This window comes from Sus scrofa, chromosome 5 (assembly GCF_054392235.1).
Source record: "Sus scrofa isolate SSC_HxYL_T2T_F1_AM1 chromosome 5, Sscrofa_HxYL_maternal_Yorkshire_Landrace_v2.0, whole genome shotgun sequence".
NCBI classification, from domain to species: Eukaryota; Metazoa; Chordata; class Mammalia; order Artiodactyla; family Suidae; genus Sus; species Sus scrofa.
Genome location: NC_139387.1, coordinates 107,782,799 through 107,797,227, shown reverse-complemented (window position 1 = coordinate 107,797,227; position 14,429 = coordinate 107,782,799). Strand labels below are relative to the sequence as shown.

The window sequence follows — 14,429 nt, the reverse complement described above, 5'->3', positions numbered from 1 at the left end:
CATCACACACATAGCCTAGACGGCTTACAAAAACAGACTTTCATTTCTCACAGTTCAAGAGGGTGGGAAGTTCAAGCTCAAGGGGCGAGCAGGCGCCAGCTTCTGAGGAGAGTCCCTGCCTGGCTTGGGGCCGTCCACCTTTCGGAGGTGCGCCCACTTGGCCAAGAAAGAGCACTAGGACCTCATCTAAACCCTCTACGTCCCGAGGGCCCACCTCCCATCCTGTCTCACTGGGGGCTTGGGATTAAACACAGGAACGGGGAAGGGAGAGACGCTTCAGTCCCCAGCAAACAAGGTCTTAATACTTTGCTACTCGAAGTTGTCCTTTGGATGCCAAACTGTCCATACTCGGAAAATGTGTGACATCAGAAGTGAGTGTCTACCTGATCCGGATACCATATGTATCTGGAGGCGTGTATCTGTCGACCTCAATTCACTAAACCAGGTCCGAAAAGCTGGAGGGATGCAGAATTTCCCTTTGAGCCATCCCAGTCAATACCACATCATCCTTTTAGGATTATGCATTGTTTTATTGCCTTTCTTGTTTGTCCTTCGCTATTCCTTTACAAAACCCCCATCTTCTAGGGAACATACGCTGTACCAAAGAAGGAAAATAAGTGGATCCTGCGTGTTCAGGTTAAAATGGTTAAAAGTGAATCATTTGGGCCTACAGGAGTAATTTTCAGTTATCCGTAAGGTTTATGCAGGTGGATCACCTCTCCCAGTTAATGCTAGGCAAATACGGCATTGCTGGGGCCACTGAAACATATTTTTTTTTTGTCTTTTTTCTCTTTTCTAAGGCCGCAACCACAGCATATGGAGGTTCCCAGGCTAGGAGTCTAATCAGAGCTGTAGCCACTGGCCTACGCCAGAGCCACAGCCACGCGGGATCCAAGCCCAGTCTGTGACCTACACCACAGCTCACGGCAGCGCTGGATCCTCAACCCACTGAGCGAGGCCAGGGATGGAACCCGCCACCTCGTGGTTCCTAGTTGGAGCGGTTAACCACTAAGCCACGACAGGAACTCCTGAAACATGTATGAAAACCTCAAGGCATTTATTTTAATGATCATGGCACACAGTGTGTGTTTGTGCCCTTCGGGACAGCTGGAGTCAACCCTGGAGGAAAAAGAGAAGCCAAAATCTTCTCTGCGTGCCTGAAACTCAGGTTCTGCTGTACTTGTCCGCTTAAAGGCAAAGATTGGAGGGAAAGGCGCCCAGGACGCCTGATCACTTTTTCCACTCCTTTCTGTGAGCCTGTCAAAATTTCAGGTCTATAAACAAGTTTTATGTGCTCCCGACAGAGCACTGAAAGGTAATGTGAATGTCACAGTCATTATCTCTCGGTTCGCAGGAGAAGGAACCGAATAACGCTCGCGCTTCCTTATGAGTCCGTACATGGGTATTTTGATCTTTTGTACTAAGCAGGTAATAACCATGATTAATAAGCACGACCATTTATGAAACACCTGCTATTTTCAAATGACGCTGCTAGACTTTTAAAATACATCACTTCAATTCGTCTCTACCAACAGGAGTATACACCCCTTTTGTGAGCGCGGCATAAAGTTCTTTCCCTTTCTTCTGGGCACCGTGCTCTCCGGGTCTGTCTGTTCTTTGAAGCCTCTGCAAGCACCTCTGTGTCTGCCCTCCCTTACAAGTTCAAGCTCCTCAAGCCTTGTTATAGACCCTGTTACAGGCCTACGCACTGGGTCTCCACAGTGTAACAAAATGATTAAGCTCAAGGCCTCGAGTATCAACCAGCCGGAGCCCCAGTCCCTTTATTTAGCATCTTTCTGCCTCGGTTCCCACATCTTCAAAATATGAATAGCATTTGCTGCAAAGATTTGCCAGCACAATGGAAGGCAAACGTGGAAAGCTCTAAGCACGGCGCCTGGCATGTAGTAGTATAATAACAGCTCAGTATATTTGAGCTGTTATTATAATACTCAAACTTTATTATCATAACTTCTCTGTTCCCTATCTGTCTTCCCTGAGATGAAGCCTCTACCCCTAGTCTTTGATTTGGCATCCGCCCATGGCCGAGTCTCATTCACTTTTCCTGGCAAGGCTAAGCGAGGGAAGGGCCCAAGGCAGGCAGCACCATACATAGAAGGCGTCATTACTCCTCCACTGAGAAGGAAAGAAATAGACTATGGAAAGAGGAAGCAGTATTCGAAGCTTCCATAGAGAGTAAGCGGCAGCATTGCCATTCAAATCCCTATCTGTCTAGATCTGAAGCTGGTACTCTCTTCATTCATTGCGCTGGGAAAAACACAGGCCCTGGGGAGAAGACGTGAGAAAAATCAGTAAGAACTGAGCGCTTACTGTGGACCTGGCAGTGTTCTAAGCCCTTGCATACGTTTTCTCAGGTGATTTTTATAGTAATCTTAAGAGGGAGAGACTCTGCTTATTTTCCATGTCATAGATGAGAAGCAAAGTGCAGAGAGAAGATACTAACAGGCCAAGGTCACAGAGCTAAGCAAGAGGCAGGCATAGGTAAGACTGAACCCAGACATCTGGCTCCAGCACCCACGCCCACGCCTGGCAAGTGTGTGCCTCTGTCAGCCTCGTGTGACGCTTCACAATTAAACAGCACCAAACAGGAGTCAGAAGGTCCCTCCTGGTTATATTTTCCGCAGTCAATTGTCTAGTACGCGTTGGATATCTGCAGATAAAGAGAAAATAAAACCCGGAACGTCGACGAAAACCCTAGTCCCTGTCCTTAAAAATGACTGAATCTAAAAGTCCATGAGAAACAACTTTTCCAATTTGTCATTCAAGTTTCACCCGTACTTTTTCCAGTAATATGGTAATAGGATGTTCACAAATTCCCGGAAGGCATCCATTCTAATTTTGAACAGAATAAATGTAGGGAAGGTTTTCTTGAATAAAAAATCTGTCATCTTACATCCTTGGCGAACTTACCTAGTTCACCCCCTGAAGCTATGCAGTATTTGAAGAAAAGACCCACTAATTTATTCAGCATACATTTGCACACTCGCCTCCAGACCCTATGATAGGCAAGAGTATACAAGCATGAAAATAAATAACTTAATACTGTTAGGGCGACAACAGAAAAAAAGTTTGTATCATGCGGAAAGTAAGTGCTCTAGTATAATTAGGAAAAACAATATTATAGGAGCACCAAGAAAAAAGTGATTTGAGGGAAAGAGGGAGCTGATGAATGTGGTGTTTATACAAGAACTTTTTGCTTTGACCTCCAGGCATCTCCAAAGGCTTCCTGCTGCTAGAGAACACCAAAATAAATACAATCTCTGCCTTGTAGAGCTCGAAGACCTGGTATCTGTCCCTGCCCCCTGGCAACAGGATGAGAATACAGTTGGCTCTCCATATCCTTAGGTCCTACATGTGTGGATTTAACCAACTGCAAATAGATGGTTGCTTTTGACTCTGCAGACGCAGAACCCAAGGATATAATGGCTAATAGTGCCACACGTTTTATATAAGGGACTTGAGCATCCTCAGGTTTTGGTAACCGCGGGGATCCCGGAACTAACTCCCCATGGATGTTGGAAGGAAGACTGCAGGACTGTAAGGATTCAGGGGAGAAATAATTCATGTTGAATGGCTATATGGGTCAGGCCTGTTCCAAGTATTTTATCCATATTAACGCCTTTAAAGTCAACTGTTCTATGAGGGCATTGCTATTTTTATCATTTGCCCTTTCGCAGACAAGAAAACAGAGTCAATAGTCTGGGAACACTGGAAATTACAGAGCTAGGAATTGGACAAGCTCAGCTTCCAACCCAGGCAGGCTGGCTCTCTCGCGTGCATGTGTTACCTGCCATACCAAATCATCCCCGCCTCAGCCCAGCGCGGAATCACCACAACCTGACTGAGGCAGAGGGCCTGTTTGAGGCTTTCAAGGTGGCTGAGTGGGGTTCAGGGGGGCAGTGTGGCTCCCTTTTCCTGATGAATGCATGAATCAATGAGGGAAGACTGCATTCATTTTCACTAAAATTTATCTCCTGTATTGTAACCTATCCAAGCTAGGTATAAGCTGTTTTTTTGTTTGTTTTGTTTTTTGTTTTTTTTTTTTTTACGGCCGTACCCACAGCATATGGAGGTTCCAAGACTAGGGGTCTAATTGGAGCTACAGCTGTCGGCCTACACCACAGCCACAGCAATGCCAGATCCTTAACCCACTGAGCGAGGCCAGGGATCAAACCCGAAACCTCACGGTTCCTAGTCAGATTCGTTTCCGCTGCGCCATAACGGCAACTCCTAGGTATAATTTTTTAAAAATAATTATCTTTAAGAGACTTTGGCAAACGTCTTTTATTGAAAAACAGCATTACACTCTTATTATACATTAAAAAATACCTAAACTTGTGAGCTTAACTGGCTATTAAACTTAAACATTATATGTGTTTAACTTTGAGGTGTTGCTATCATATCATGGTTTTTTTCCTCTATTTGGTATAAGAAATTGACTTAAGACCAGTGAATAACGGATATGGTCTTTAAATTTTCTCTATAAATTTGTTATTTATATTTAATTGAGACATAGTTAATTTACAATGTCGTGTTAGTTTATATATACTCCTTTCCAGATTCTTTTCCATTATAGTTTATTACAGGACATGGAATACAGTTCCCTGTGCGATGCAGTAGGACCAGGTTGTTTATCTGTCTTATATACAGTAGTTTGTGTCTGTTAATCCCAACCTCTAAGCTAGGTATAGTTTTAGAAACTGATTTGGTTGGCCAAATTTGTTGCTATTCTTCCTAGCTCTATGTCGCCAGTAAAAAAATCCTCTAGGCATTATTTTGCACGCATCCAAAATATTGGGAACCATGTTAAACAGGAGAGAGAACCGAGCTGCCTTGGAATTGGGTTCTAACCAGCAGAAGTCCCAGAGTGCAATCAAGCACGTCACATCCCTTACCCTTTGCACAAGGCTTCTACGAAAGGTGTGATGTCATGAGTACACAGGACTGCTACAGCACACCCCTGAAATTTGCAAAGACCTATCCTGAAAGATGCCACGTAGGCTCTGCCGGATCACCACGTTCTTTCTCAAGTGCCAGTATCACATCCTTCTTATTAGTACATGCGATTGTTCTTCCAGGCGGCAACAAGTAGATTGGTCTATGGTTTCCCAAACCATCGTCAGCACCTTCCTGGAAGCCAGGACATGTGTCCATCAGCAATCATTGCTCTTTGACGACTTTCCTCAAAACGCACTTTGAGCCTCTCTCAGCCATACTCCCAAACTCAGCCGCGTTTTGATGGAGTTTTCTCCCCATCTAACTTGGGGGTCTAAATTTTATTGCCATTCTGTGATTCCCATTATCCTATCCTTTTTTCCTTTTTGGATGAAAGATGATGCTGAAATACCATAACCATCACTGCTCTAGGCAAGTAAATAAAAATATCAGAACTCGTTAGACTTGGAATAGCTACGGTGTTTCTAGGGCAAATTACTCCTAGTCTAAATTAGAAGCTCTCTTTTTCTAAGACAGATATGATTTGAGTATAACTTCAGTATAAGTTTTAATTCAACATAAATTTTTCTGGCTGGTGTAAGGTGGTACTTCATGGTAGTTGTGATTTGCATTTCTTTAGCAATTAGCGATGGCCATCATCAAAAAGTTTACCAACAGTACATGCTGGAGAGGGTGCAGAGAAAAGGGAACCCTCTTACACTGTTGGTGGCAATGTTAATTGGTAAAATCACCACGGAAAAATGTAAATGGGTAAAACCGGTAGGGAAGTTCCTCACGAAACTAAAAACAGAACTACCATATGATCCAGCAATCCAACTCCTGGGGCATCTATCTGGAGAAAAGCATATTTCAAAAAGACATGCACCCCAAAGTTCATTGCAGCACTATTCACAATAGCCAAGACATGCAAGCAACCTAAATGTCCATTGATAGAGGAAATGGATAAAGAAGATGTGAGATATATATACAATGGGATATGACTCAACCATAAAGAAGAACAAAATAATGCCATTTGCAGAAGCATGGATGGGTCTAGAGATAATCATGCTAAGTAAAGTTGGTCAGACGGTGAAAGACAAACATATGATATCACTTATGTGGGAATCCAATAAATAATACAAATGGACCAATTTTCATGACCGAAACAAACTCATAGACTTTCAAAACAAACTTATCGTCACCAAAAGGGACATTTGGCGGGGGGTGGAGAGGGGGTGTGACTTGGGTTTGGGGACCGGCATACGCTTACTGAGGTATGTGGAATGACTGGCCAACAGGGACCTGCTGTACAGCACAGAGAGCTCTACCCGGTATTCCATGATAATCTATGTGGGAAAAGAATCTGACGTGTGTACATACATAACTGGGTCAAATTGTTGAACAGCAGAAGTTATCACAACGTTGTAAATCAACTATACTTCAATAAAACTTTCAAAAATGGGGAAAAAACATAAATTTTATCAAATAGTCTTTGGGCATATTTACTCGTATTAAGCAAGTCTTCAAATTCAGCGAGCACATTACTTAGTGAAACTCAAGTCACGGGAAAAAAAACTTATCAACTATACCAAAAGTAAAGCACCGGTGTGACTAACGTTGCATTTATATTTTCTAACACAGAATTCCCTCAAATTAAATTCATTTAAATTTGTTTATCAGGACACAGCTCTATCATTCTCCATCTATGGTTTTTGTTTTTTTTTTTTAAAGTAAGGAAATTTAGTTTACCTGTGTGGAGGATTCCTTTTTTTTTAAATTTCTTTTTTAACTTTGTAGTTGTATTCTGGCATTCACTTGCCTGGTTCAATTAACAAGTTAAGATAGGAGGTGGACGCAAGCAATGGAAGTAGGCTACAAATATTAATACCAGCACCTCACATCCTCTCTTGGCCCTGGAGATCATTCCACTTTTAGGTCTGCTACACACACACACACAAAGCAAAGAGGTAAAGTAAGGTAGCCACCATTCTACATTACCGTAGGCTAGAAGATGCTTTTTTTTTTAATCCTTAAGAATGACTTCATTATAGCTAGTCCAGCTAAGTCAGTTTCATTCGTTCGTTTATCTAATAAATCAACCGATACTAAAAAGTGTGCCAACTATGTGCCAGACAGTATACTGGGCTCTATATAAACAAATCCAGCATCGACTCTGACTTGATGAAGACTGTATCCTAACAGACAGACGTCAGGACTAAGAAAAGAACTCTTTCCAAGAGGTAATGGCTTTGTGCCCTTAATAGCATCCCAAATACCCAATATAAGTATACATATCTTCCCATTTGATATGACTCTCTGAATGTTTTCTTTTCCCTATTAAATCGCCATGCCCTAGCTGTGATCCTGAAAAAGCCCCTCAAAAGCAAAAGCATTAGTTTCATAAATGACCACAGGACACGAAATAAATATCAGAGATAGAACAGCTGATACACCAAACTAGATGGTATTCACCAGATTTCTGTTTCTCTTCAGAAAGCTAGATTATTAAATTCTTAATTTTAATTGTAAAACTGTGTATAAAATTCTCATTAAGTGGGAAAAAATTATTTTTGGCTCTTTAGGGCTGCACCTGCTGCATATGGAAGTTCCCAGGCTAGGTATCTAATCGGAGCTGCAGCTGCCAGTCTACACCACAGCCACAGCAATGTGGGGTCCAAGCCCGGTCTGTCACCACAGCTCAAGGCAATGCTGGATCCTTAACCCACTGAGCAAGGCCAGGTATTGAACCCACGTCCTCATGGATCCTAGTCGGGTTCATAAACTGCTGAGTCACCATGGGAACTCCTGGAAAATATGTTTTTCAATTATTAAGATTCCAGAAATTTGATTCCTTTTCTTTGCAACTTTTCATTATCAAAGAAAAAGAAAAGGTTAATGTGACATGACTCGTGGGAAATATTCTGTAACTATATGGTGCAGAAAAGAAACTCAAAGGCCGATTAGCAAAAAAAAAAAGAAAAAGAATAAAGAAAGAAAAGAAAAAGATTTAATAAAATGTATTTTAAAAATGTTCAGTGAAGCTTACAAAAAATATGAGAAAGTAAGCAAATAATGTTTGCAGACAAAATCATATCTGGCTGCTGATGTGAAAAGGCTTTAGGACAAGAGCCATAAAATACAGTCAGCCCCTCTCTCTTTCCTCTACCCCCCAATCATAAAGGTATACGATTTTATTTTATTTTATTTTATTTTATTTTATTTTATTTTATTTTATTTTATTTTATTTTTGCTTTTTAAAGCCATACCCGAGGCATGTGGCGGTTCCCAGGCTAGGAGTCTAATTGGAACTACAGCTACTGGCCTATGCCACAGCCACAGCCACGCAGGATCCGAGCCACATCTGCGACCTACACCACAGCTCACAGCAACACTGGATCCTTAACCCACTGAGTGAGGCCAGGGATTCACCCTGCAACCTCATGGTTACTAGTCAGATTCGTTTCCACTGCACCACAACGGGAACTCCAAGGAATAAAATTTTAAAACAACATAAAACTAATTTTTACTTTTCTTCCTCCTTAATTTCTCCTCATGCTAATAAATAAATAAATAAATAATAGCAAAGAGAGAGACAGAAGAGGAAAACCCCTTTGCACTATGAAAAAGAGCAATTTTCAGGCAAATACAGGTTTTATAAAAACTGGTGAATATAGCTGATTAGAAAAGCTATAGGCTGCCCAAGGCTTGAATTGGGAAATACATGAAGTAATAAGCTCTGCTTGCTTTGAAAAGAGAAGTGAGAAAAAATGCAATGTATCACAAATTCTATGAAAATTGTGGCACCATTCAGCCTCTACTCTCATGTTTTGTTTTGTTTTGTTTTTTTTCAAAACATTGAAATCCACAAAATAAAGGCTCTTGGTTTTATATTAGAATTTTTATTTTTAATTTTTTAAAAAAAATCTGGAGTTCCCATCGTGGCGCAGTGGTTAACGAATCCGACTAGGAACCATGAGATTGTCGGTTTGGTCCCTGCCTTTGCTCAGTGGGTTAATGATCCGGCGTTGCCATGAGCTGTGGTGTAGGTTGCAGACGCGGCTCGGATCCCGCGGTGCTGTGGCTCTGGCGTAGGCCGGTGGCTACAGCTCCGATTGGACCCCTAGCCTGGGAACCTCCATATGCCGCGGGAGCGGCCCAAAGAAATAGCAAAAAGACAAAAAAAAAAAATCTTATTATAGTTAATTTACAACGTCTTGCTGTACAGCAAAGTGACCCAGTTTTATACACACACACACACACACACACACATTTTGGGTATGTGTATATATGTTTGTGTGTGTGTGTGTGTATATGCATATTCCTTTTCTTACACTATCCTCCACCACGTTCTATCACAAGTGGTTGGACGTAGTTCCCTGTGCTCGACAGCAGGATTTCACTGCTTATCCACTCCAAATGCAATATGTTGCATCTACTAACTCCAATTAGAATTGTTAAAGGACCAAGGTTTTCATTTTTAAAAGAGAAAGCACATCAAGACTTGTTTAATCAATATTTTAGGTTACAAATTATTTCAGAATCCAAGAAATAAATATTTAAATTTACATTTCTGCAATATATCCAAGCTGAATTTAACTCGCAGGAAATTTCAGAGATGGTGCCACCAGCATTTTATTTTATATAGGGGCCTAAATGCAGATTGTTAGCTATTGATCATGTAATAAGCAAATTCTAAGTATCTGAAGTTATACAACTCAATTACTCCTAGAAATTGTTTTAATTATTCACTTTTCTCTCAACGTTGATTTTGTAAATCTTCTCTGTAAGTGATACGAAGACGTCGCTATAAGTCATGATTTTTAAAAAAGCCATTCTGCTTAAAACTCGGGGGGAAAGGTAAGCAGAAGTACATTTTTAAATAATTCTACTGTATTATCTTTTCTGGCCTTGAGATGGAAAGTGAAGGAGGGCTGGAGCTATTGGACGAAAGGACAACAGCTGAATCCACACAGCATTCAATTCAGTGAAGTATCCCTATGTTCTTTGTTGTGACGGTGTTATGTATCATGGCTTGCACCTATTTTGTTCCTTGATTTTAGTTGAAGGTCATTCCTGGTTTTAGAGATTAAATCTGGGCAAAGGTGTCGGGAAGAATTGCTCTGGACATTATAAATCGTGGAAGAGATGATTCCACACTAATCTCCTTAGCAGCATCTTCTCTTTACCACAAGGGTAAATTACCGGTAAATTACAAGTACTACTTCCTACATCACAGTCTAACATTCTGTATGAGACTGAAAATGAATATATCTCATATTATGACCGTTTGGGTTCAATAAGTAGATCGATGCATAGTGATATGTCAGTTATAATGATAATGATCAGTATATCTTTGAAAATCTAATAATATATGTTGTTTTAGTAAAGCAGTAAGATGCAAAAAGCTGATATACAGATTTTCTTATAACCAAGTTTCTACCTCAGATGCATCCTTAGAGTGACTTCGTTTCAGTCTTTTGCTTGGTTATGGAGGCATTAACAGGATGGCAGCCAGGCTGTACATGTGGAGCTGCTCTTGAGTAGTCATCCCTCTCTCCGAAATGCTTTTCCAAAGGATCATATTAACACATCAGAACTCAGTTTAAATTTTACTTTCATAGCAAGCCTTCCTTGATCAACACCATCTAAACAGGTCCTTCCCTGTTATTCTCGACCCTCAGGTCATATTTATTGTGTTCAGAGTATTTCGTATTTTCAACTAATCCACAATCCTAATTATAAATTCTATCATCGGGCCCCTGGCCACCAATTCACAAATCTTGTTTTCCATCACTCTTCCCTGTGCTCCCATTTTTCACACTGACTTTCTAGATGCTCCCAAGATGCACACATGTGGTCCTTCTCCAGAGCACCTGCTTCCAGGTATCTGCAAAGTTTGCTTCCTCGCTGTCATCAGGTCTTTTCTCCTTGTCACCAACGCAGAGTAAGGGGCCTTCCTTGACTACCACGTTTCCATCAGCAGCCATCCTCCCCTGATCCAGCCTTAGTTTTACTGACCAGCATTTACAGTTATATATGTATATGTTCCGTGTGTGATTCCCTCATTAGCATGTAAACCCCACGAGACTTTATCTACTTGGCTCATTAGGACTGTCCCATGGCTTAAAACAGTGCTTGTTATAAGGCGGACACTCAATACTCATTTGTCGAATGAATCAATTTCTTATTATTTTGCCCCACTAGACTCAGCATCTTGTATATAGTAGATGAGAAATGAATACTTATTGACTGAATGAATGGTTTGCATGAGTGTGTGTGTGTGTGTGTGTGTGTGTGTGCGTGTGTGCGTGCACCTGTGTCTCATTTCTCTCATAGGCTCTAATTACCATGAAGACTACGTGGTAGTCTGTTCAGCTCGTGAGTATGTACCGATCCCAGGGCAGGGTCTGACTTGCAGTCAGTGTCAGCGCTCAGGAAGTAAATGAGGAATCCCAAGGATTAGGACCAGAGTGAACAGGAACCTCACCCTACCACAGCCACGCAGAGGCCCCACAGAGTTAATGTGAGGTCTTGCTGGCAGATGGAAAAGAGCTTAAGACATTCCCAGAGCAGTGAACGCTGAAGTCAACCTGTCCTCCCTTTCGGGGTCTGGCCCGGTTCTGGCACTCAGACGAGACCCAAGAAGGCAGCACAGACTTCTGAGCTTAATATTTTCAGGTAATATCTTTTGAGTTCTGGGAGGGGTCAATCTTAATTTCAACCTATATCTTTCATGAATTTGCTTAAAACCTCTGCCCTGAAGATTCCAGATGAAAAATTTTATAATGCCAAAGGGCCTCAAACAAGAAAAATTCGATTTTAGCATAACATTCCCCACTAACTAGTAGAGTAACTCTGAAAACAACTCTTACCATTGCTTCTTTCGTGTTTTTCATTTGAAAAATGCAGATGCTAGAAAAGAACCAGCGGAATGCAGATGGATTATGTATTCAGGTTTGCTTGATGAGATGCCCTCAAGAGGCTTTATTCAGCATCTTCTTTCCTTTCTCCTTTGCCCACCTGCCACACTCCCCCCTGGTTACTAATCACAGCTTAGTGAGCTATGGTTGCCCATGGGAATCCTTCAAGTGCATGGGGGGAAAAGAGGTTAAGACCCATTGGCCTATGCTGGCCCTGCCATTCTTCCCAGAGTCAAAATGTTGTGAGTCTATGAGCCATACCTCAGTGCACTATGAAACTCCTATATTTTAACAGTGCTGGAGTCAGTTCAGTCTTTAGTTCACTTACATTCATTTACATTAATGTTTGACCTTCTATGGTGATTAGGGACTATGGCAAGCATGGAGAATACAAAGATGAATTTAGAAAAGATCTCCTCCCCCAAGAAGCTCCGGGCAATGAGGAGATAACACAACAGAGTTCAAGGAATGCTTTGATGGGGCCAAAGCAGGGGGTGATATCAGAGCACAGTAAAGGACCCCTGCAAGAGGCAGGAGAGGAGGTGATCTGGAAAAGAGGTGACCAGAAACTGAGTCCTCATTTTAATTCACTGAATTCTAGACCATTAAAGCTGCACCGTATCAAAATCATTTAATACAAACTTCTTATGTGGCATGGAGGAAAACAGATGCCCAAAGAGACTAACCAACTCCCCTAAAATGAGAATCAGAGTTAGAAGTAGGCGTCAGGTAAGTATTTTTTTTTTATAAAATATACAATTTATATGTTTATAAAATAAGAAGGATTATTTTTTGTAGGAAATCTTTCAAAGGATTATTTCATCAACTTGTGATTAATCAATTGAACATATCTTAATAAGGCAGAGAGAAAATTACTTAGGTATTGGCTTCATGGACAGTGATGACGCCAATAACCCACCGACTGTAAAGTACAGACCTAGAAGTCAGCTGCTGGTGAATTTATTCAGATACATTCACTGTATCACTCAACTTGTTTCTTGAGCTACTCATTCCAGGAACCTAATCACCCCAGGAAAGGAAGGGTACATACAGTCTGGCTGTGAATAAGAACCAGCTTTAAGACTAGATCTTAGTCTGACTGCATTTCCTCTCCACACCTGAGCCAAGCATTTAAAGTAAACCCCTCCTAAGTAAAATGTTGGCAGTAGAGGTAGTCCGTAAAATTGGTCAGGAAGGCAATTTTCTTGGGGTTGGTTGGTTTGTTTCTCTCCTTATGCAGTGGTTTCACTTGGGATGTTTAAAAACCATTATTTAGAAAGAAGACAACAGAGTTCATTACAGTAAAACAGAAATACCTGGAAAATCCATAATTTCTAATAGCTTGCCATCTGTTCGGTTCCTAGAGGCAATGGATTTATCCTGCTTAGTGCAGACGATGATATTGGGGTGAAATCATGGATTATGCAACGGATTTCTGACCTCTTCAACTACTGTTAGGAATTTACTAGCTTGCAAACCAACATTTCCCAACATACAATCAATTTTTTTTTTTTTCAACTCTTACCCCAAGTAAGGTTGCTATGGGCACCACACAACATCTGCTCTGGCACCCACAGACTGCGTGAAAGTCACACACAACCTCTCCAAATGCAAAATCTCACTGAGTTTTCACTGGCTTTTTCACTGTACTCGCAGCAGGATGTTCTTTTGCCTTGCCCACAGTCCCCTTTAATCCGCTAGAAAGAATATTTTTAGAGGCACATCGGACTAAATCATTTTCATCTGAGCACACCATTTCCACATGGCCGCCCAGGGTCCTAAATCCGGCCGCCGCAGACCAGGACAGGCAGGTGTCCTCCGCTGCAGAGTCCTGGGACGCCGGCGCATCCATGCCCGGACCTCGAGAGCCAGAAAGGAAACTCCACGCAAGGACAGCGAAACCCGCGAACCCGTGCACCAGAGAGGCCGCGGTCACAGCGGAGGCTTCCACCCCTACGCTTGGGGAGGTCCCGGGGAGGAAGCAAACACTGCTTCCCTAAGAAGTCAGAGAGCGGGACCCACAGGCTCGCAGGTCAGAAGGTGAATTTCAACCCAGCCTGCGCCACGTCCCGGCGGCTTGGGCGGCCCGGGCACCAGGGCGGCACCGAGGGTGGCACCGGGCTGAGAAAAGACCAAGGCTGGCCGGCGCAGGAGACACTGTGAGTTGCCACTGACAGAGAGCTCCTGGCAGCGGGGACAGACGCGACGCCCGCCGCCTCCGGAGCGCGACTCCCAAGGAGAGCCGGGCACCGCTGCAGCGACGCTGCGCCCCGGCCCGGGCACTACTGCCCGGCGCTCCGCGTTGCCTTTTCGGCTGTGGGCAGCTCCCCGCCGCGGCAGCCCAGCAGCCGTGCGCCCGGGCACAGGCCCCCCCCGGGGGACGCCTTGTCCGCCACGGAGCGGCTGTCCGGGCATCAGCCGCCGGACCCTCGTCCCCCCGAGCGGGGACAAACTTCCTTCCTCCGGGGCCCCCCGGCCGCGCCGGCTGGCAGGCAGCTCCCTCGCCAGGCTGCCTTGGTCTCCGGCGGCCGGCGCCCTCGCCCGGCGTGGCGAGGT

The 14,429-nt window shown here is 43.0% G+C and overlaps 1 protein-coding gene across 1 annotated transcript in view; it reads right to left on the bottom strand.

Moving 5' to 3' along the window:
* LIN7A (lin-7 homolog A, crumbs cell polarity complex component) overlaps positions 1 to 14,429 on the bottom strand; it is a 149,094-nt gene that overhangs the window by 134,185 nt on the left and 480 nt on the right. The window lies entirely within an intron of this gene.